General features: G+C 38.2%; 1 long non-coding RNA gene across 1 annotated transcript in view; it reads left to right on the top strand.

Annotated features, from left to right (window-relative positions):
* Positions 1-21855, top strand: part of LOC104322360 (uncharacterized) — a 59238-nt gene extending 37383 nt beyond the window's left edge. The window contains exons 3-4 of the long non-coding RNA XR_011327445.1: positions 19052-19256; positions 20498-21855. This is a non-coding gene — a long non-coding RNA (uncharacterized lncRNA). The remainder of the gene's footprint in view (positions 1-19051; positions 19257-20497) is intronic.
* Positions 21856-22217: the final 362 nt, after the last annotated feature.

Raw genomic sequence — 22217 nt, forward strand, 5'->3', positions numbered from 1 at the left:
CGTGTGTAGTAAATTCAATGGGATGATATAAAGGGTGTTGAGGTAACTGTAGCATCCAGCTGATTTGTTAGTGATGTTAAAGGCTGCTCTCCAGGAGTAGAGCACCCTGCAAATTTTGCAGTGAGTGTTCCAATTTGGTCAGCATTCAGAAACAATAGCCATTCAGAGGTGATAAACAAAGAATGTGGCTTGGACATACCTCTTTGCTTTAGTATTTTAAATCAAATGCCTTCCAAGGGCAGGGCCCTTAGCGCAATTCTCCCCTCTGACTTCCTTTTTCCTTCCTGAAGTAAAATATTCGTCACTGCAGACTCTCCTGTCTGCAGCAGGTACTCACAGCAAAAACTGTCTCCTTAATACGTGTATGTCGCAATAAAGCCTTTTAAAAATTTATTTTAGTAATATTCCTGCTTAAACCTGCCCACTAGCACAGACAAGAGAGGAACCTGGAAGTAAAGAATTACTTCTTTCTATAGGTTTTCCTATCTTAGAACAGAAATGTTGATGGATGATGAGCAGAGAGGAAAAGACAGCTGACAAAATTCAACTGCACCTCTTCCTTCATGGGCTTGCAGTCTGGTTTATAACTGAGGAAGGAGAGGAACAATAAGCAAGTGGAATTAGAATGTACAAAGACTTTTAAATGCAGGCTTTTCTTTTCCTAATTCCTAGCTATTTCATACTCTTGTTAAAATAGTCATCTTCTTATACAGATTTCACCTGATACTTCCTAGTGACAAAGACTCAAAACCTAGTGATGCTTGAGTGTCACACGTGTAACCTGTCCAGATCACGTTGCTAGAGAAATCTTTAGATCTCGTGAGTACATAAGAACATTTATTTCCTTCCTGAATGAAGATCACAGAAGTACTTTCTGTAAAAGCCAGTACAGCCCTAGTGTAGTAGCAGTGTTATATTTGCCATGATAAATGCAGAAAAAGTACTAAGAAAGAGTCACAGTGGCTGAGCCACATGGTCTTTCTGAATCCAGACTTGTTTGGATGTTTTGAAAGAGAAAATGAAATTGTCACATGGTTGCTGATTACATAGTGACTGAATTGTTTCAAACTAGGTTTGCTTTGGGAGATAGTCTGCAGCTGGGACATCCCCAGCACGTGACTAGTACAGCTGTGTTTGATAGTGTGATTAAGCTTTACTGCAGACCTGAGTATTTCGCCTCGTTGTGTCTATACCTGCGGGTGTCTGCCTCTTGCAGCATTCAAGTAACTGCCAAACATTCCCAGTCTTTCAGAATTTGCATCAGCATTTGAACATATGAGCTGCTTGAACTGTGCTGATCGTTTGCTGATAAAGCAATGAGGAAACAGAGTCCCAAGTGCAGCGAAGAATAAAATTTCTCTTTAAGGGTGAATACAGTAGCTTTAAGTCATCTGCATTTGTGCCACACCGGCAAAGGACATAAATAAGTGGTTAGGAAAAGGGGAAGCTTGGACTTCTGCTTTTCTTCAAGCTATTTTTGTGCTTATCCATCCCCATCTTGTTCCTATGTTTCCTTCTGTGGCATCTTGTCAGCAATTGAGATGGTGTGTTGTTTGGGATAGGAGCTCTTTGTTATTTATTGGTACAGTGCTGAGGGTAATAAGACCCAATTCCTTATGCATTTTAAAAGATTTTTTTGGTAATACAAATCTGTGATTTCAACTAATGATTTGTTGGTTGACTCATTTTGACCCAGTGCATTGTCCAATACGTAAAAGGGTTAGGCACTTGGTCGTGCAAACTGTCACCACATTCACATGGGAAAAGGGAGGTGCTGTACCCTGGCTTTGAAGTGACCCCCCAGGGGGTTGCAAAACAGGCCTCTAGCTACATGGTTGGAAATTCGGATCATTAACAATGCAAAGCATCACTGTGGTGACTTCACCTGGTTAGTAGTCAACCTTTTTCACAATTCTGCCACTCCCTGGAGATTTTCTAACAGGCTGTGGGCTCTGCTGTCTCTCCTAGATGCAAACTCATAGCACAACCTAGTAGCGAGCAGCAAGCTCCATGGCATTCCAAGAAAACATCTCTTCTGGGTTTTAAGGTACCAGTTACATGGTCCCTAGAATACTATGATCCCTGATCAGAGCGAGCTACTAAGAAATAAGTGATCTGATTTAGAAGGAAAAAAAAATGCAGTGAAGCACCAGTTTACAATGTCTCACATATTATGAGAAGAATGCACTGTTTTTCACCGTTTGCAAAATATTTGCAGGATGGCATCCCTTGAAAATATATTTAGGCTTTGCTTTTCAGATTTATCATATGTCTCTTTTATGTATGATGTCCTGCTAGAATCCAGTGGGGCTCTGATCTTTCTCCTCTATCTCAACTCTGCTGGTTTTGGGTTTGGATTATAATAGTGCTGCTTCAATCTTCCTGCCAAAGCTTTCATAACATTTAAAATACATTTTCCTCTTGATGTGTATCACCTTATGTTTCTAGACACCAAGTAGGGCTTTTTCTCTGATATTTAATTAATTGTTTCAAAATGCCTAATAGGGCGGGATATTGCTAGTAGGTGCTTGACAGGATTTTGGTCTAGTTTAATTTTATGCCTGCAATTTTTCACATGCTGTGGTGAAAAGATCTGTGCTGCAATGCTGTAGCATGTTAATCTTACCTTCCCTAATTCTAAGTGTAAGCTGTGTTTGTTGACAAAATTTAATGTTTGTGCTCAGGGTTGCTTATTATCAGCTATACATTGTAAGTGGCAGAAAGGAAAGTTAGTTGTACAAATAAATGTCACTTTTAAAATACAGAACTAGATTCTCTATCTGCAGATTGGTATATTATTTATTCATATAACATTGTTTCTTTTTATAATTTAAAAAAAATTATCACTTTGTGAATCCTCTAGGGCCTGATACTTCAAAAGTCTAGGTATTCTCTGCCTTCACTCATTTAATAACAAAGAGCAACCTATGCCTTAGTTCATCTGGTTAATTAGTCAAAGGATAGCAAGAGATGACACAAATGTTTGATAGAGCATGTAGTAAGGATTAGCACAACAGCAAAAAGTCATGAGATGAGCTATTATTATTCTCCCAATTTGTTGGTCCCTGATTTCCGTATGTTACATATATTTCTCTGTATTGTGTTTGAGGAAGTAGTCAGATGAAAGGTCACAACTGTTTTATGAAAGTGGGTGAATCATATACTGACTCACTGTGTGCAGGCAGTGTATGCTCAACGTATTTGGACTGTGCATTCCTTTATTAGTTTCCTATCTGTCCTACTGTGGGAACCTAACTTACAAGAGATGAATTAGGCTGCAAATTGGTTAAATAGAAACAATGTTGCAATATAGCTTTATGGACTTGAATGGGAGATTAGAGAGTTTATTTGAATTGCACACTCAGTACAAATTTAGGCCACATCCCCAAAATCTTTGAGGTGTAATTTAGATGAGCAAGTATTTGCTTGACAAAAGTAGGATGTGAGAGCATGCCTATTGCTTTGGTCGTGAGATGGAGAATGTGCTCCCTTCACTGACTTTTGTGATTGTATGCAAGTGTTGTGTCATAGCTTAAGGACATGTTGCTGCCTCAGATTCACGTTAAGATACATACAGTGAAGTTGGGGTTGGTGACAGGGTGTCTGTGACAGCTCATGTGACCCAGAACAACAGTTTCACTCTTGTTTTCCTGTCATTGGCACTGGAGATGGGAAAACTCCCACAGCTGGGGTTTGAGGAGAACAGAGAGGGAAAGTCAAGTGTCCCAGGCAAAAATCTGGAGTAAAATAATCACCAAAGATGGTAATCAGGATGATGGAAGAGTCTGGGTTAGTTTTATTTGGTCTTCCTTTGAGGTTGTCCAGGGCAAAGTTGAAAAGTTGACACATTTTTAAATGTCGCATCTGCTCGGTCATTTGGGTAACGTGCCTAGTTCTCTGTTACCACCGAATTATATAACACGGCAAGATTTAGCCAGCCTCACATGCTTCACCACCGTGTGGTAGGTCACTTGACAGTATGAGGAACATAATATGGTAAGTAGGGAATCTTGTCTGTCTTCTTTTTTTCCCCTCCAAGATAGACATTGTCTTGCTTGTGGGAAGGTATCATGCTAGCAGTTCTGGGAAGCGACACTTTCTCTCTATCCCCTGAACAAATACCACACGTATGGTTATACTGCAGGTTTTCCTCACGCTGGCATGACAGCATCTCTGTTCTCACGTAGAAATGCAACCTTTAGGGCTGAAAAAGCAGATCAGGCCAGGTCAGGTGTTTAGCCTGTTCTTACTACACCTTCTTCCTAAAACTAGCAAAATTTTAAAACCAGAGAATTCTCTGTAACTTCAGCCAGAGCAGAGAAGAGTCCAGGTTATGAATACTGATGCAGACGTGAAGCCCCATCTGCTAGGGGTACTATCTCTTACTTATTTTACAAATATCATTCTCATAAATCATGTAGTACAAAACTTTAAAACTGGCTAATACAGCCCCAGGCACAGCTGTGATATAGGAAGGGGACTGCATGTGCATTAAGCAGTTACATGACTGGGCATTACTATATGGAGTGAAGTAAAGAGGGAAACAGTCCAATTAACAATACTGGTAAATCTACTGTAAAGTACTTGGAAACCCAATCCATATTTAGGATCCTATCTAGGAAAGTACCACTGAACTTCTGTATAGTACTAAGCAACTGAAAACTAAGCAGTTTCATTGATACTTTCTGGACTGAGGCCTCGATTTTCTTCTAATGACAAGTATAATGGCAGCTCCTCTGCTCTGACCTTTAGTTGGCTTAATGTAGGCATCCAAACTTGAAAGTTGTACATTGTATGAAAGGAGTTCAAGTTTGGTTTTCTCTTACTATACACCTACAAGTGGAATGCCAGTCTGATGTGCTCAGAAATTAAAATAAACACTGAGCAGAACAAGTAGAAGCACTGTTGGACACAAAGGTTCAGTATAACTTGGACACCATAACTTCATTCTTACAATGCCATCTTGAAGATTTATTTTTTTAAAGCAGAATTAAATCTAAATAAATCTGGTTTTCCGCCTTTCCTCTTCAGGTGACGTAGGATTAATGTATATGGAATGGAACAAATTTTGTAAGTTTTACAGTGCATGTCTTTGGAATTACCCTGCAACGTATTTATTGACTGTTGCTTCATTCTAGCAGCCACTGTGTTTTCTGCAGCTAACAGAAGGTTTTAAAAGCTGGTTTGGAATATGAACTGACAAAAGTGGGAAGAGGGAGAATGTCTCTGTAAAATGTCTGTAATTACTTACCTTCAAATATGTAGGCATTATGCAATATAGGATCTTAAAAGTTATTTTATCCCCTCTTAATAGGCACAGAGCTTATCTCTTTTTGAGATCAAAATTTACCATATTCAAGAGGAAAAATTAGGACTACTGATTACCCTTAAATTTGTTTTTACAATTATTTGTATAAATTCTCTTCTCCTATTACCAATTTAAGCTGTTTGTTTCATATGTAGTTGTATGCAAGGGGAAGATGCAGCTGGGTTAAAGATGTGTGTGTGTTTGAATATTCCATTATGAACTAGTGATGTGAACCTTCCTGAAATCAGGAGGTTTTACCGATGCCCTTTATTTTATGTAATTTTGTGTTTAAAAAGTTATATTGTATTTTAAAAGATACTCAAGCATGCCAGCAATTCTGGGAAAAAAAATAAGTGCAGGCTTCTTGAATATTTGAACAATCTAGACTAATGGGTAATATCAAGTAGTCTTGAGAGGGGGAAAGCATGTATGCAGAAGAGCTGAGTTTGGGAACTAAAACAGAAAAACCACAGAGTTAGTAGGAAGCATGTCTTGGGTAAGAGTAAAGAAAAGCTGAGCAAGGGCTCTTGGGGCAGCATCCGGCTTTACCAGCTGGGGGCACTTCTGGCTGTCTCATTTGATTCTTGCACAGCTGGAAAAGATCTGACCCTGTAAAAGGGCTAGTTAGTTTTATCTTGAAAGTATAGCTGATAAATAAATTGGGGGGAGGGGGGAAACAAACAAAGAGAAAACTCAGTTCTTGTTTCTGCCTTCTCTCTGTGGGTGGTTTCTACCCCTTCAGCTAGAGTGCAAGTACTCAAATAGGTTGAGTACCTGTATTTGGCACAGCTGAGAGGCTGAAACTGCGGTGAGGAGCACAGCCTGGAAACAGTGTCAGATGTCTCCTAAAAACGATCTGGCATCGATGAAGGTTTCTGTGTTCTCAGCAGCAGAGGTGCTGTGGAAGAGTCCTACTCCTCCCCTGGCTGTTCCCTCCTGTCCCCCGGCTGTGGCAAAGGCTGATCCTCTGCAGCTGTGCTGTGACTGATGGAGGTGAAAGTCCAGTGAGCAAGTGAAAGTGGGTAACAGGCATGAGAGGATGAGGGAATGCCTTAAAATTATAAATGAATACTGGTTATTAAAACTAACAGTTAAAACTAATTATTATTTGTGAACTTGATAATAATTAAACCAGTTACTATTTTAGCATTAAATTCTATACCAGTATCTTCTAACTGGAAAGACCACCTGAGTTTTGTGTAGGTGCTCAGGTTAAAATGTTAAGAGCTGAATAGTTCAGCTGGTGTCAAAGTTAAATGTGCTTCAGCAGCGATTAATAATCAGGTTCAGCCTCCACCGAGGCTGTGGTTTAACAAACACTTCTTCCTCACAGTAGTGCCATCTACTCACTGTTCATTTTTGCTTGCTGCCCCACCTTTACCCACATATTCACTTATGCTAGTGTAAGTTTGTGTGACTGCATAGTGAATTAGATTGGGAAACTAATTCACTTTTTAAAAAATCTTTTTTTGGGGGTAGGAGAGGGTTATTTTCCTCAATACAGTTCATTGTGTGCCCATACCAGTAGTTGTCCTGGCACAAATAAGGTTGTGGCATAAGGTGGGAATAAGCTGGAGGGAACAAGGTGTTAAAGCCAGCACTGTTGCTGAAAGAGATGTTTGTGAAAATACACCTTGTTTTGGTGCAGAGCAGCAGGAAAGAGGGTGTAACTAACTCTTCCGGGAATTGCTGGGTTATATGTGGTCATTTTGCTCAGAACAGAGACCTAGCTCCGAGTGCCTGCAGACCCCCATTCAGATCCCTCTTTTCTTGTAGCGGGCTGAACAGAAATCTCATTGCTTCTAAACTCTGGAAGAGCATGCTGTGCTAGACTGGAATGGATGTAAATTTATTCACTGACAAGAAGAAAAAAAGAACCAACCTGAAATTTTCTGTACGATACTGTTGTTCTTTGGTGCAGTCATCTCATTGTCCTTTTCTCCATTGTGCCCTAGGCACTGCTGTCACAGGAGATGCTGCAAATGGCCTGTAGTGCTGTGCAGATGTATGTCCCTTCCAGGTATTCATCTCAAATCTGCTGTTCCTTGTGCTGTAAATCAGCCCTCCTGGACTGCAGTGGCTGCATAGGCAGACTGTTCACTCCTTTCCTGTGAATCTCACAACTTTCCCTGAACTGTAGTTCCCTCAGGTACAGAGGTTCCTTGTGTTCCTTTTTCCAGGTGTAATACAGTAAGATTTTGCTCTTTATCCAGTGCTTTCTACTTACAGTTCTCACAGTTAGGTAAGCACCTTCTCATTTCTTAGACAGAAAAATAGACACAGGTGATTATAGCAACTTCACACAGCCTGGTCTCTGTCAGAGTGTGGAGTAGTTAAATAGCTCACCTTGTTTCAGGCCACTGCCCAAGTCATCTGCATCTTAACAAGGGACCATTTCTTCTGGCAACTTGATTTGCTTATTTTCATATGTGCGTATTATGTTTCTGTGGTACGTATTTTTCATTAATATGGGCTCATTGGGTCATTAAATAAAGTTAAATGAGAGCCAACCAAATTTTGCTGTATGTCTGCACGCAGCTCTCATTGCATACCTGAGACCACGCTCACCTATATCACTTCTCTTATTCCAGTCCTAAGTTCTTCCTGTGCTGTTCTTGCCACAGTGCACAGTGCTGTTCTTGTGCAATGTAGGTAGATATCTGCTAACTCCTTTGATATCATGAAGCTCACTTCACCTGGGCCCTAAGGAAAGAGGCTCATCTCAGAGTCAGAAGTCGAGAGGAGCCTGCACATGGAATTCAGTGACTTGATTCAGAAACCTAAATGGGATCAGAGTTCTGTCATATGACACAATGCCAAGATAGTGATATTAAAGAATAAAGAACAATAATAATCCCCTGACATTTTCTTTATTAATTTTATTATAAAAACTCACTCATCGCTTCAGTTCTGTGCATAGTCTGTTAACAGGTCAACTGCTTGAAGCCTTTCTCCAGTTTTTACTCAGTTCTCAGTTGGGCAACTTTCCCATCAAGGTTGATGCCATTTCGCCTGAGTAAGAGGACCAGTAAAAAGGAGAGAGTATTTTAGAATTTGTGCCACGTAGCGGTGTTAAGAGTCTTTAAGGCTTCTCCTTAACCCCCAGCCCCACAGAGAAGCAGACACCCCATCGGCTCTGCCCAGCACTTGCAAGCATGCTCGCATCCAAAGTTATCTCTGCTGTCGCTGTATGTTGATGCTCCTGTCTATGACCCAGTAAATCAGTAATGGGCCGGTTTTTAATCCTCCTCGCTTCACTAGACAAAGTGCCGTTTTCTTCTGCTCCTCACTTCACTAGACAAAGTCCTTTTTCTTCAGGTTGTCAGATTTCTAACAGGGTTGAAGGCATGAGTCTTTGCCAAATGCAGTATGTCCGGGAGGTTACATTATACTGTCCTCTAGTGGTAAAATACTCTGCTTGCAGCCTTACCTCAAAACCAGGGTGCTTTCAGGCACTTCCTTCTCTATGTTATTCACACGTTAATACTGTTCTTGAAGAACCATCTTGCTTTGAAAAGGTTGCCTAAAAATAACAAAAACATTTAGGAAGAAGTTCTTAACAGAGGAACTTTGTAATAAAGTTGACAGGAACTGTGATAGCAGGACTTCGTTAACGTAACTCAGTTTCAGGTTTAGTTTTAAGTTTTAGTTGGCTGCCTCAGCTGTTCTTCTGTGTTATTCCTTGAACTCAAATGGAAGAATATTTGTTGGAAAAGTACAAAACATCAAGTCAAGGGATTGGAGTTATCGCTCCGTTTCAACTGTAAAGCATTGGTGAAACTTTGGATGTCATTTTTCCCTACCATTTTCTGTATGGAGAGAGGAGTGACAATAATAGCCACTTCATCATCCTTATTTGAGGGTCGTTGATGGAAACAAGGTCCTCAGTGCAGAGAATATGCAGTGTAAAAAACAGTAACACATTGCCTGTTACAATAGGATCCAAGCTCTTTGAGAGAATTATGTCTCAGGAGTGGTATTTTTTTATGAGCTTGCATAAAATCAGGGTGAGCTTTTGCCATATATAGATCACCGTTTTTAAATTCTTTGTTTTTCAGTGAATTCATACCTAGTATCACAGACTCCAAAGCAGATAGAGGCTGAGGAAAAAAAAAACAATCAAAACAAAACCAGATTTCAAATGTTCTCTTTTCTTTACTTTTCATATAGGCATATTAGAATATGTTTTGTTAATACGTTTAGACCTAAATGATTAAATCATTACTTAATTAGTGTTAATCAGTTGTTGATTTAACCTTTAAATTAAAAATAATATTATTAATTATTTTGAGGTAACTAGAAAGTAAGAATAATTTCAAGTTACTGTCTGATATCCATCTAACTGCAATGATATACAGGTGAAAATTCCACCAATTACCCTGCTGATAATTAGTAACTCTTCTAATAGAAGAAAATTCATATGCATTTTTCTGCACTTTTCCACAGGCGTAAGTATGGAAAGAAAGAAAGAAGGAAGTTCATAAGAACCAAAGTATCACCTCCAGCCAGTGTCACTTTTTTTTCTCCCAACAGAGCAGTAATCTGAGGGACTTCAGATCTCCAGAGTACAGCAATTAGGTAAAACTTAATGATTTTCATGAGTCCAGACTGATGAAAAGGTGTGTCTCTGGTTTTGTCTCTCTGTTTTCAAAGGCCACTGTTCAGGCCTTGGCAGATGGACAAATCCTCAACTTAGGTCATTTGAGTGAGGCAGCTGGACAGTTAATTTAACACTGATCAAAGCTAATTTGAGGGGTGGGAGGTGTATGCTAGATGGGCTGTAGCTCAGTGTGTTACAAAGTATTGCTGTAAAGGCATCCACGAAGGATTTCCTGTGGAGGAAATGGCAGTAATGTAAGTTCTGTGATTTGTCAGACAAACCACATTCTTCTGTGCCTGTGCCATGTACTAAACTGCTGTTTGCTTTTGTGGCTTGCTTTGTGTGTAATAGCTTTTTGACATACAGGTTTTTAAGATGCTGAAGTGTTGCTTAACATGTATGGTTCACCACCTGTATGGTCCACCACCACATGAGGCCCTGGCGTTAGCTAACATTAGTTCAACTCAGCACCCCTCCCCAGACTGGTCAAGGACTGAGGCTTGCTGACAACTGACTTGCTACTGCTAATGAGGTTTGAGATGAAGCCGTACATGACAGATCAGTGCCGTGGACCTCCACCTGCATAAATGAATTGTGGATAATGTTCACCAACAGCTGTTATTGTTTGATCACTTACAAACACAGGACACTATATTGGAACCAGACAGCCCTCACGTACATAGTCAGCAGGGGGAATATTAGCTCCTCAATTAGGTGTTCTCAATTGCCTGGGGGAGGGGGAGTTTGCTGATTAGGAGTGTGCCACATGGGTACCAAGATAGATCCCTAAGGTGAGACAACATGCCTTAGAGCAAGTCCAAGATACATACTCTTTTACAAAAAAATTTCAAACTCAAAAATAGGTCTACTGAATGTTTCATAATTCTCCAAATGTCATCTGCTCTGCGTTGCTTAGATACCTCCTTTAAAAACACAAGAAGAGCAAAGTTTTGATAAAATATTTAAAGAACTAGATCCTTGTCCAAAGTTTATTGGTAAAGAGGCTGCACTTCATTTTCAGAATCTGAGATCCTGATTTCAGCTTTCCATTTCTATTGATACAGCTCTGTTGCTTCAATGGAGCCTGTCTGGCTTTCCAATGACAGCAAATATGGTTTGAAATCATAAGGGAAACCTATTTGTTCTCATTTTTCAGTCACAGTAGGCTATATCCAGAAGTCTATGAATATACTGATTTACAGTCTTTCTGAAAGTAGATTCTAATGATGTTAGCAATTGAAATCAACCCCTGTGGACATTTGGTAGTAAAGAAATGGTTTATTTAATTCAAGCACGGAATTAATGTTGATATGAATGCTATACCAAGCAATTCTTACTATGCAGCAGTAAGAAGTGCCTTGTGGACATTTCTTTCTTTACTTTCTCTCTTTTTTTTTTCTTCTTTTTTTCATTTTTTGTTTGGGGCAAGTGTTTTTGTAGCAGCACAGTTAAAAACTTGCAAGGAAGTGCAAAGTAGAGTGAAATATTTTAGCAGAGGGTACAGTACAAAACTTGAGCCTTTTGTTGTTTGTTTTTTATATTAGGAATAACTATTGCACCTTGATATGTTGCTTGGCTTATGTGTGATGGATTTTCCATACGTGTACGTGGTAAGAAGGGAAGCAAATTTTTTCTCATAGTGGGTATGTCAGTTTTTTCATAAGTAGCATATCCTGCCAACTTTGGGTCATCACATCTTGCTATCTGTTTTTACCCCATTGGCTGCATAAAGTTTTTTCTTTTTTTTGCTCATAGCCCTTAACTGTATCCCTAACACTTCATCCTACATTGTTGTAAGTGAAGTCAGTAATTGCCTGCCTTCAATTATTCACCAAATATGGAAGAATTAACCCATTCCTTATTCTCTTACCAGAACTTTTCATACAAATCTTTCAAGTTTGTAAGGGTCAAGCCCTTTAAAAAATGAATTATTTAACATGTAGCAGTGACAAAGTTGATTTTTGCAAATAAATTGCTTCTAAATTAATATTGCTAATACTTTGTCAAAAAGTTTATCCCTATGTTTCCCTTATATTTATTCACCCTGTCTTTAGATTTTTGAGTTTATAAGCCCTTTCGTGCTGATTTATGTTTCCAAATAAGCTGTCTTTTTATATACAAGTAATAGTTTAGATGTGACAGTGAAGATACAGAATTTTTTTATAACAAATACTGTAGATACTACTAATTTATATTAGTAAATTTAATAATCTTTTTCTCCCTGCTCTTACGTGAAGATCAAACCACTTAATACCAGGATTTAGCACCAATTCTCTGGCATTTTATATCACTAATGACTGGAAAGTCTATTTACTATGCAGATAAAAATAAGTAGTACAAATAGAGTTAAGGTTAGATAAAATATTTGAATAGAAGATAGTAGATGTGAAAAGTACATGTCTGAATGGCAAACAATTAGAATGAGATTCTGGGTTGGCACAAACCATTATAGCTCCATGGAAGTTAATAGACCTACACCAATTCACCTGAGTTGAGAATCAAAATAATGAAGTTAAGCTTAAGAGAAAAAGGGAGAACTACGGATGGGACTTGGAGTATGCAGCGAGGAAGTCTGAAGGTTGCAGGAAAAATACACAGCAGAGATGACAGTAGTGCTTCAGCCACTGGAATAATTTTTTTCTGGTTCTGTATGTCTGGTAGTTGGCTCATAAATGGTTTCTTATACACGCAAGAACATGGTCTAGGTAAGGACGTAGTTGAGTTTGTCTCTAGTTAGGTTAAAAAAATACACTTAAATGGTCCAGCCGCTGGATGTCTCTCTTGTTCTCCGTACATGTATGAGGACTGGCCTTTCAGAGTGAAAACCTACTTCTCAGAAACACAAATGGGTCTGTATGGAAAGCCAACTATCCGGTGCTGCCCAGCTGACTGAAATGGTATGACACCAGCCCAACTCTCAATGTGACAGACCATAAGTACAAGAAAGACACGAGCAAGATTAATAGTTGAGAAATGTATTTTTCCTCCATTAGAAGAGCACTTCTTAACAGCCCCATTCTTCTCAGTTGTGCTCTGCACAACTGTATTAAATAACCTGATGCCAATAACTGAATATTATTTGAGATAATAAGTTAAAATCAGTAGTGCTTTTCTTGATAGTTACAGTATGTAAGCAAATACTATGTTAGGCTGGATAGTGGAAATGCACCAGGTAAATTTTCTTTTTTCCTGCCAGGGGTTTCTGGCTCAGGCCAGTTGAAGTTGGTAGTAACTTCAGCTAGACAAGAACTAGATTTCCCTTTTCTGGAAGAGTCTGCACCTTCTATTTATTTCTCTATCCTGAAATAGAATTGAAAGAGACACATTCGAACTTCCTATGAAATCCTGTTCTGGAAAAGTAAACATTAGGAGAGATTATTTTAGTTACCTGTGTGAGTTGAGGGTACAGGACCAGGTCTTTGTTTTGCTCAGCCTGATTGCTTAATCAGTGGAAATCTTTCTGCATGTGGATTATTGGCTCTTGTTTGCTTGAGGTGTCAAAAATAAATGAATGCAGGAAAATGCTTAAGAAATCCTTTTGAGGTTAAGACCTTCAAGGTCTCTCCCTCGTGTAGAATCAAAGTTTCGTACTGCTTCATAGCACATAGCTTTCAGCAATGTGAAATACAGGGAAGAACAGAGTGAAACCTCAGGCAGTGATTTCAGAAGGACCTATGAAGGTGAATGCTGAGAATTTAGGGTTTCAGTGATTTAGCTAGGATAATACAGAAATTTGGGGTTAGGGAGGAATGTAATAGAGATCTTTAAGTTTCAAGGTACTGTGATGACTAGGTGATTTTTTCCATTCTTCAATTCTCCACACTATTTTCGGAAAGAGTTTCATCTGTATATTGTGAGATAGTATGTTTCCTTATATTCATAAAATTTGTTTAATTCTTTAAGTTAAACACCAGCTTAGATTACAAATTCTGAATGCTAAAAGTCTGGTATCTTTCAAAACTTTGCTAGATTTTTTTTTTCTGTATCTCTCAGTATACATGGAAGAAGTTACTTTTTACTTTAATGGTTGGCCAATATTTGAGCTCCTCTAGTTTATTTCTGTTGAAAATGTTGAGATGAAGTGATATATCTTTGTATACATTCTTTGTAATCAAAGTGGGATTAAACTGAGGTCCTGTTTCCCTGAACGTAGCAAGAAAAAAGACAATAGGAAACAGCTCCTTTGGCAGTAACCCAAGCCTCTCTTCAATCAGTGCTGCACTCAGAAAACTCTTGCTCCTTTTTCTTTCTTTGTGGGAATTCAGGATCGTTCTACAAAGTGTTTCACTATTTGGGGGGGTTGTCTGCATATGTAACATTTCTGGCTGGGTCGCACCATTTTGCTAAAATTATATACGCACCTTTGTGTTCGCATCCATGTGGCTCAGATTTTTTTTATTTGCCTGTCTTGGGGCTGGTGCTTGGGAGGTGATATGTATTTGTCTGGATCTTCTGTTTGCCCACAGGTACATTTCAAAACCATTTTCCTCTCTAGGACTACAAACCAGTTTCGTTCCACTGTTTCCTGTCGGTTTTCTCTGTAGCCATTAAGGAAAACAAGCAGGGAAAGTGTGCCTCCCACTTCTTTGTAAAAGGTGGGTTTTGTTACTGTATTTCGAAATGTGCTGTTATCAATTCTTTTGAGCTTCTCTTCTTTTTAAAGGACCTAAACAGCATTTGGTCATCCAAGAAGTTTTGCTCTCTCTTATCTCGGATGGTGAAATTTTAAGAATACCAGAAGTGGTGTTTAACAGTCTAAACGAAGCCTTAAACAGGGGATGTGCTCATTGCCGTATTCTTAAAGTCTAGGGCAGACAAACCTGCATTTTGCTATACTGAATATTTTAAGGCCTCTACTCTTTCTGGAATTTAGCTTGTCCAGGTTAGTGTTGGGAAAGATCTTTGTCTAATCCTGATTATGTATAAAAACAGTAATCAGAAGTGGTTATTTAGTGCAAGAGCCAGATTGTATGGTTGTTATCTTAGACTGGCAGTGAAACCCCTGGGGAGTTATTTAATTTTGTAAATTAGCATGCAATTAGAAAAGGAGTTTTGCTTTGAGTTTTGGGGGGATGTTTGGGGATTTTTCTCCAGCAAAATCAAGAATAATCATCACCATAATGTATGGTTTCTTTCTGTAGCTTTCAGCTAGATTTAGCGATTGCTTCAGAGTTCATCATTAATTATCCTATACTGTATCTTGCAACAATATTTGTCCTAGTGTTGTCAGAACTCCCTGTAGTGTGGATCTATTAAAACTCTGCAAAAGGAGACATGAAGGGAAAGGGATAGTAATGGACACAGATGAGTGCAGTACAGAGCTCTGAAGTTCCAGTGTATTTTTAGTCAAAAGTAAATGTCTGTCTAATTCAAGAATTATGGAAGAAAAGTGGATCTGTAATTATGTTCATAATTAGAGAGGTCCTTTTTTGGTGCTTAATCTAAATAATGTAAAATATGTAGGTTTCTGTACACCATAGAAAACATCAAAGCTGATAATGTAGGAGGTTATTGCAGTCCAGGGAAAGGAAGGGGGACTGGATTATAAAATAGTACAAATCAGCATAGCTCAGTTGTAGCCCTCTATTTCTATTGATGTACACTAGTTGAAAATTGGTTTATGACTTCAGGTTGCATAGAAACAAAGCAAACCAAAGAAACTGTTACAAAAGCATCCATCTAGGAAAACATTGGGGGAAGAAAAATATAGTGATAACAGAACTCTTTCTAAATTAAATTTACTATTAAATTTAATAAAGTTTCCTAGTGGGGAGTTCCTGGAAAATGTGGACTGAAATGTGAAGCAAACCTTGATTGGTCTTTTAGCTGCCTTGATGGTATATTTACAAGAACTAAATTTCTTTTTTCTTTTTTTTTTTTTATTACTTCTAAAGAAGGTTTCTAGAGAAAAATACCCGTGCTTCATAACCACCTTAAGAAGCATTTGCTATGGTTGTTTCCAAAGGAACAGCTTAATAGTTTCATAAATATCTAAGTTAACAGGCTCCTAAAAACAAGGAAAATTGCCTGTAGGTGATTTCTGCTTATACAGAAATAGCTACTCTCTGAACTGAAACTTTCTCTAAACCTTCTCTCTAGGCCTGTTACCTATTACTGCATACTTCGCTGTCCTGTTCCTACTTCCTCTGGCTGTTTTGAATCAGCTGTGGGTAGAGCAATACTTAAATGTACTTGAGGGTAAAACATGATCTAACAAATTATAGAAGATAAACAATATTGAGCATAGCTTGTGACTATAAGGAGATCAGAAACAGTCTAATGGGCACATACTTTTTTTTGAAAATGCAACAGCTATGCCACATCGTCATAAAGCCATGCTTATGGCTGGCTTTGAAGATAATATAGAATCTTTCAAAAAATGGCTTCCAGCAAGGAGTCTGAGAATACTTTTTTCTTTTATTGAATTGCTATTTGGTATGCAGTAGGAGCTGCTTCTCCTTTATTTTTGCTGCCTTTTTTTCCTTTATTTTAATTTTAGTGTTGTTCAGGCACTTAACAGTCTTGATAGCCAGCTTTTACTAAAGATATAAAATAATTATTTTCTGCATAGACTTTGTAATGTGTATAAGCCTCGTAACAGTCATACTTGGAGAAAACAAGTGCTCTTTCCTCCCCTTTGAGGTACAGGAAAGCCCAGCCGCTGGCAAAGTAACTTACATTATGCTTTACTCTTCTTTCATTTAATATTTATGTCGTACTTGGGGGGCTTATCATTATTAAACAGCTCACAGTATCAGGCTTATGAAAGGACATGCGAAGTATGAAAAGAGATGCTAGAAAATTTGGTCTTCCTGTTAGGATTTCATAACAGGCTTTGAGTCCTGGCGGACTTTCTGTTGCTAGAGTCTTAAACCAGCCTAAGTGCAGTAGAATTGATTTTACAGAAGGCAGCAGGAGGCTAAAACCAGACTGAGCAGTGCTGGTTTATGGCATGGGAACAGTCTGGTGAAAGCTGCTGATGCTTTCCCCATCACAACTGAGCTGGTTCCACCCAGGAAGTGCAGGTGAACGGTGATTTAGTTCAGGATATCTGCATCCCCATTTGGGGTGCCCATTTGGTAGAAACTAAGAAGCCCTTGTCCTACTCTTCTTTACTGATCCTGTTTTTGTAATTTCATTTTATGTATAGACAGCTATTCGTCATGTTAGATATTTGTATTTCACATTCCTCAAGTCTCCTAAATCTTTTGTCAGTAGGGAAGAAACATTAGTAAAGTTGTTTATCCACTGGCAAGTTTTAGAAATCTGTTACCTAAAGTTTTACATAGGATCTTTTATCAAACTCTCTATTTTTGAAAGGTAATTCTAGAAGTACATTGTTACTAGTATCACCCCTAGGAGACTAGTTCCCTCTGGAAAATGTATCCCTCCTTGGAAAAGATGATGAGATGTCATGTCTTGACTTAAGAGTGAGCTCTTAATTCCCTCAGCTGCTGTTTTTTGACAAATCCATCCCTGTTGTTCCATTGCAGGGTGTAGTATACAGTAAAGAAAAACATTTTTTCTCCTTCACGCAACAAGTAAGCCTCTCCCCTTTTCCCTCTGTTCAACTGCAGTTGAACAAAAACCATCATAGAAACTTAGAGGGAGAAATAGAATTCACCATATATTTCTTCTAATCACTAGGTACGATAGAAAGTAAAACTTAATCCTCAACAATTCTCTCTTTAAAATGTGTGTATCTTCTTTCCCCACTACGCTAGTCTGAAATAATGGCAGGAACCAACCATGCAGTTAGGCAGGCTCTGGTCTTCTCTTACTCTGCTGTGGCTGTCAGCATCAAAATCTCTATTACCTCTTTCTTGATTAATTATAGGAGTCCTTCTCTACTCTTATTCTCCTTCTTCCACTGATCACTCCATCCTTCTCATGTCACTCTTTCCTTTTCTTGATTCTCCGACAGCTTTTCAGTTTGCTCCACATTGGCTGGACTGGACCTACTGTATATTTTGTTCTGTTTGATAGAGGAGGCTGAAACTCAGCATCCCATGGATTTCTCTGGGTGTTGTGTAATTGAATTGTCTAGAGTGTTAATCATAATTTGATTATTCTGACATTCTTGATGAAAAAATATGTACATTAAAATCATAATGTAATTACAGAATTTGCTTTTAGCATGAATATATTTTTTCTCAGTGACATTGAAATTATTTAGTTCTCCTAATATTTATATATTATTTTGACAGATATGCAGTGGGCTATGAGTAATTTTAAGGTGGCACAGTTTACTCCATGCAGCTTAAAAGCAAGGATTTTCCTCCTCCCCTTTTGCCCCATCACATTTTATTATTAATGGCCACATTTGAATTGTCAGTTTTCCCAAAGCCTTGGTGTATGGGCTGGAATGATCAGATTAATTTAGTTGCTTAACCATGTTGTTGCTAACTAGAAGTACTGAACATCCTCTTGTTCTTGCTTTATCCTTTCCTTAGCAGTTCTTCTGGATTTTTTTTTGTTTCATCCTGTTAGTTTAAACATAAGATTTCCAAGCCAAAATAGCCTGTAATGTGGAGATGTAGGCTTCCAGGAGCTGTGTGGGCTAGGAATAAACTTTTGACTTTGTCTGGAGGCAGGATGCTAAGATGGCTCAGTTGGCAGGTTAATGAAGATTGTCATGAATATTAAATGATAGAACCAAAACAAAACTCCCAGAGAGACACTTATGCACAAATCTTACACGACCAGCTCAGACAGCTGGCTCTCTGTAGACTTTTCTTGAAAGAAAGCAGTGCTGAGGCATATTAGGATGATTTTTATAAACCGGAAGGCAAATTTGTGATGCACTGTTTGAAAGTTAGAGGTCTTAAAGATTTATAGCTTGAAGCAGAAATCTGTTTTCTGAAATAGATAAATAACAGCTAAATTATATCTGTGCTGTTCTTACTTGTATTAAGTGTTTCAGAATATTTTTGAGCTTTGTGCTCACAAAAATGTGTACAAGGGGTAAGCATTACTGTTAAAAGTTCATACCAGCTCTCTGGTGTGCAGCTGTAGTCCCACTTTTTCCCCTGAAGTTCCTCTATCCCTTCTTTGCTTTTTTTTCCTCTCTAGAAAGACCACATTGCAGGGCACAGAATAATAAACTATAGTTGGTTTTGTTTCTTTCTTGTGATTTGTCCCAGACAGGGTAAAAGCTTGCTATTCACGGCATTCCTCCTTCAGCTCTAGTGGTGTAAAGCTAGCTCCTGCTACATGGAAAAATTGCTCCAGCACATGCAAAAAATAAAAATTCAAGAAGCTTGGATTTATCTGAAGTAACACCAACATAGATCTGGGATGATGCCATTAACAGCACTGCAGTCACGCTGTCTAAAAGGCTGTCTAAAGGTGAGACATTCTCTATGGCCTAGAGAGTAATCTTTGTTACACTTTATAAGTTGGGGTCAGATTCTTGCACGTAACTCCCTTGACTTTTATGGTTTTGTAAATTTATACCAACTTAATATGTGGTTCAGTGATTTTCAGACACCAAAAGGAATGAACTGAAATAACAGAGTAGGTTTTCTCAGATAACTGCATGTAGGCACGATCCATTTTGTGGTGTTATTTTGAGTATAAACAGATAAAGTAAATCTAAACTATTTTTAGGTGTGATGAGTCATTCAAAATGAGTTGATGGAAAAAGATATAAATGAAAGGACAGTCCAGTTAGAGGAAGTTATGGAGAGTAATGCTTTTATATAAACATTCTGCAGAATTCATTTGGCTTTCCAAATGCTGTCTGTAAATCAAGTGCTTTCCAGTGGCTCATGGAGACCTCTCTAGTCATACGGTGCTAGCTGTCTTTGTTTTCAGTTCAATTGCATTAAAAACAGAATATATTTTTTAAGTAGAATTTTTAAACTATTTATGTAAATAATTGATGCAGTTATTCCAGTGGTATTACATGACTATGAACAGTGTGTGCAATCAGAAATAAAAGTGGCCAGCAGGTTCCCAGCTGTGAAGAAAACACATTCAGTGAGGTAATTTGTCAGCTAGTATCAGGACAACCCCTGATTTATTTATGTTGTTGTTAAATCAAACAGCCTAGTGGAATGGGAGTGATTTTTTTAAGGGTAACATAAACCAGATACATTTAAAAGACTTGGTTAGACTAGTATGTATTTGTGTTTTCACAGTACCACGAGGAATTTACACGCATACTCTCTGACAGGGCTTGCAGTAAGGTGAGCTGCAGTATTGTGGAATAATAGTTTGTAACTATTTCCCTATGTATTAAAGTTTTCCATAAATATATATTACTTTGTGAAGCAGATACAGCTAACAATTATTCAGATAAAATCTTGCTGAAGATTTTACTTTTTTTTCAAGCTGAAAAGCTCCTTTAGGTAATTAGGGAAGTACAGGTTAATGTATCTTAGTCTGCAAAGGCTACAAACAGTTGTTTTGGGATTAGAGGGTCATTTCTTTCTTACTTATTTGAAATATCTGGTCTAGTTTATCATAAACTAGCTAAGCTTAGTGGATGAAAAGTTTACCTTTAGCTTCCAGCTGCACCTTCATTTTGCACATTTTGAATGTATCATTAAAACTCTTGACAATGTTGTGAAACACCTTTTATACAGTGTCTTTAAGTGGCTGAGCCAGAAATACTGTTGGGGTCATCATGGTTTCTACTAGTATTTCAACAAGCAAATGACCAATGAACATACAGGCAAATTCCAAGTGATGACAGACACGGATGAACATGGGTAAAATACACTCACTTCAGCTGAAAGATGAAGCACCACAAAGTGATACCTCTTTGGAGTGAGGAAATTAAAGCTAGAGCTTCAGAAAGTAGAATTCTTGATATTATAGCCATCTTAGGGTCCTACCAGCCCAAGTGTCCAACCAACACTACCTTCTTCAAATGGCTTAAAGTCCCAATAGGGATGAAAGACAAAGGGAATTCAAGGGAAGCATCAGCCCTTTTAACAGCCAGGAAAGCTAGCATTAAGGATTGCTAAGTTGTAGTGAAGATGAGAATTGCACCTTCATCTCTGTGTCCCTGGTCACCTCTTCAGCAGCAAAACTCCAGCCTTTTTTCTTAAACTAGAATGGGCATCATTTAAAGACAAAATGAGAAAAATTGCTAAGTTATGGACTGAATAGCAGCAGTGTGATTTTTCTATGAATCCAGGCACCTGCAAGGTATCAAAGCCAAAGGCATTAGTATTTTTGGAAAATGGGACCGAGGATGTCAAGCAAGGAGCCAGCAGTCACAAACTGTTTAATTCATGCTGATTTTCCCAGAACTGTATCCAAGGAGAATGTCACACTTTTCCGTTCTCAAGTTCAACCTTATCTCTGAGTGCATCAGCAAGTTTCACCTCTTCTTCCGTGAGTTATTTATAATCTCCTGCTGCTTATCCTAAGTAGAATTTCGCTTGCCTTCCTTCTCTCTGCCTTGGATTGTTGTGTTCCACTGATATGCTGCTGCTTCACATACAAACCTTTCAGCAGCCTGTTTTCTTCTAGATCCAAGACATGCTAGATTCACAGGAGACCATTCAGAGAAATGGGAAGGAACCATTTACCCTTGGCAGCAGCAATATGTAATATTTAATATGTAGAATCATAGAGGCTCAGCACATACTCAAACATCCCTACTAAGTATGTGTTCTTAAAATCCTTTCAAGTTCACTAAAATTGATAGGTTGGTCTTCTGCATGCCAATACTGAGAGCTTTTCAGAAATCCCTACAAGCTGCCATCATAATTTCATTTCTGTCTACCATTTTTTATTGTGTCAGAGATCAAAACTGCAGGGCATTATTTCTGACCTGTTCAGTTTAAGAAATACATGGACTAGAACATGTTTTAGAAAGACTGTAAGAATGCTGCCTTTGTCTAAATTGCTAGATCTCTGTTGTGTATCATCTTGGACGTACATGTATGTTTGTCTTTCTGTAACATGAAAATACATCACAAATACCTTGGAAGTCCTACTGTCCTATTCTTAAAAAGTATTGCATAACTATTTTAAAGTATAGAGCATGGTTAAATAATAAATAAGGAAAAATCAGTGATATTCTTGAGACACTTCCAAGCATAATGTAGGACACAGACATGTTACCTAAGAAAATAATCTCAATTTATACATGTAATCCCTTCAATTAACACTGTGCTGTAAGTATACTTAGGTCTGATGCATGGCTGCACAGTTCTGCAGTTCAGAATGAACACTTTGCTTTTTGTGGAGCAATATTTATTCTTTTTTAACGAGACTATGTTTTTAAGAGCTTTGCTCAAACATAAAATTTAATAAAGGGTTAAATGTAATGAGTAAGTTTGAGTTACTTGG

This window comes from Haliaeetus albicilla, chromosome 13 (assembly GCF_947461875.1).
Source record: "Haliaeetus albicilla chromosome 13, bHalAlb1.1, whole genome shotgun sequence".
Classification (NCBI taxonomy): Eukaryota; Metazoa; Chordata; class Aves; order Accipitriformes; family Accipitridae; genus Haliaeetus; species Haliaeetus albicilla.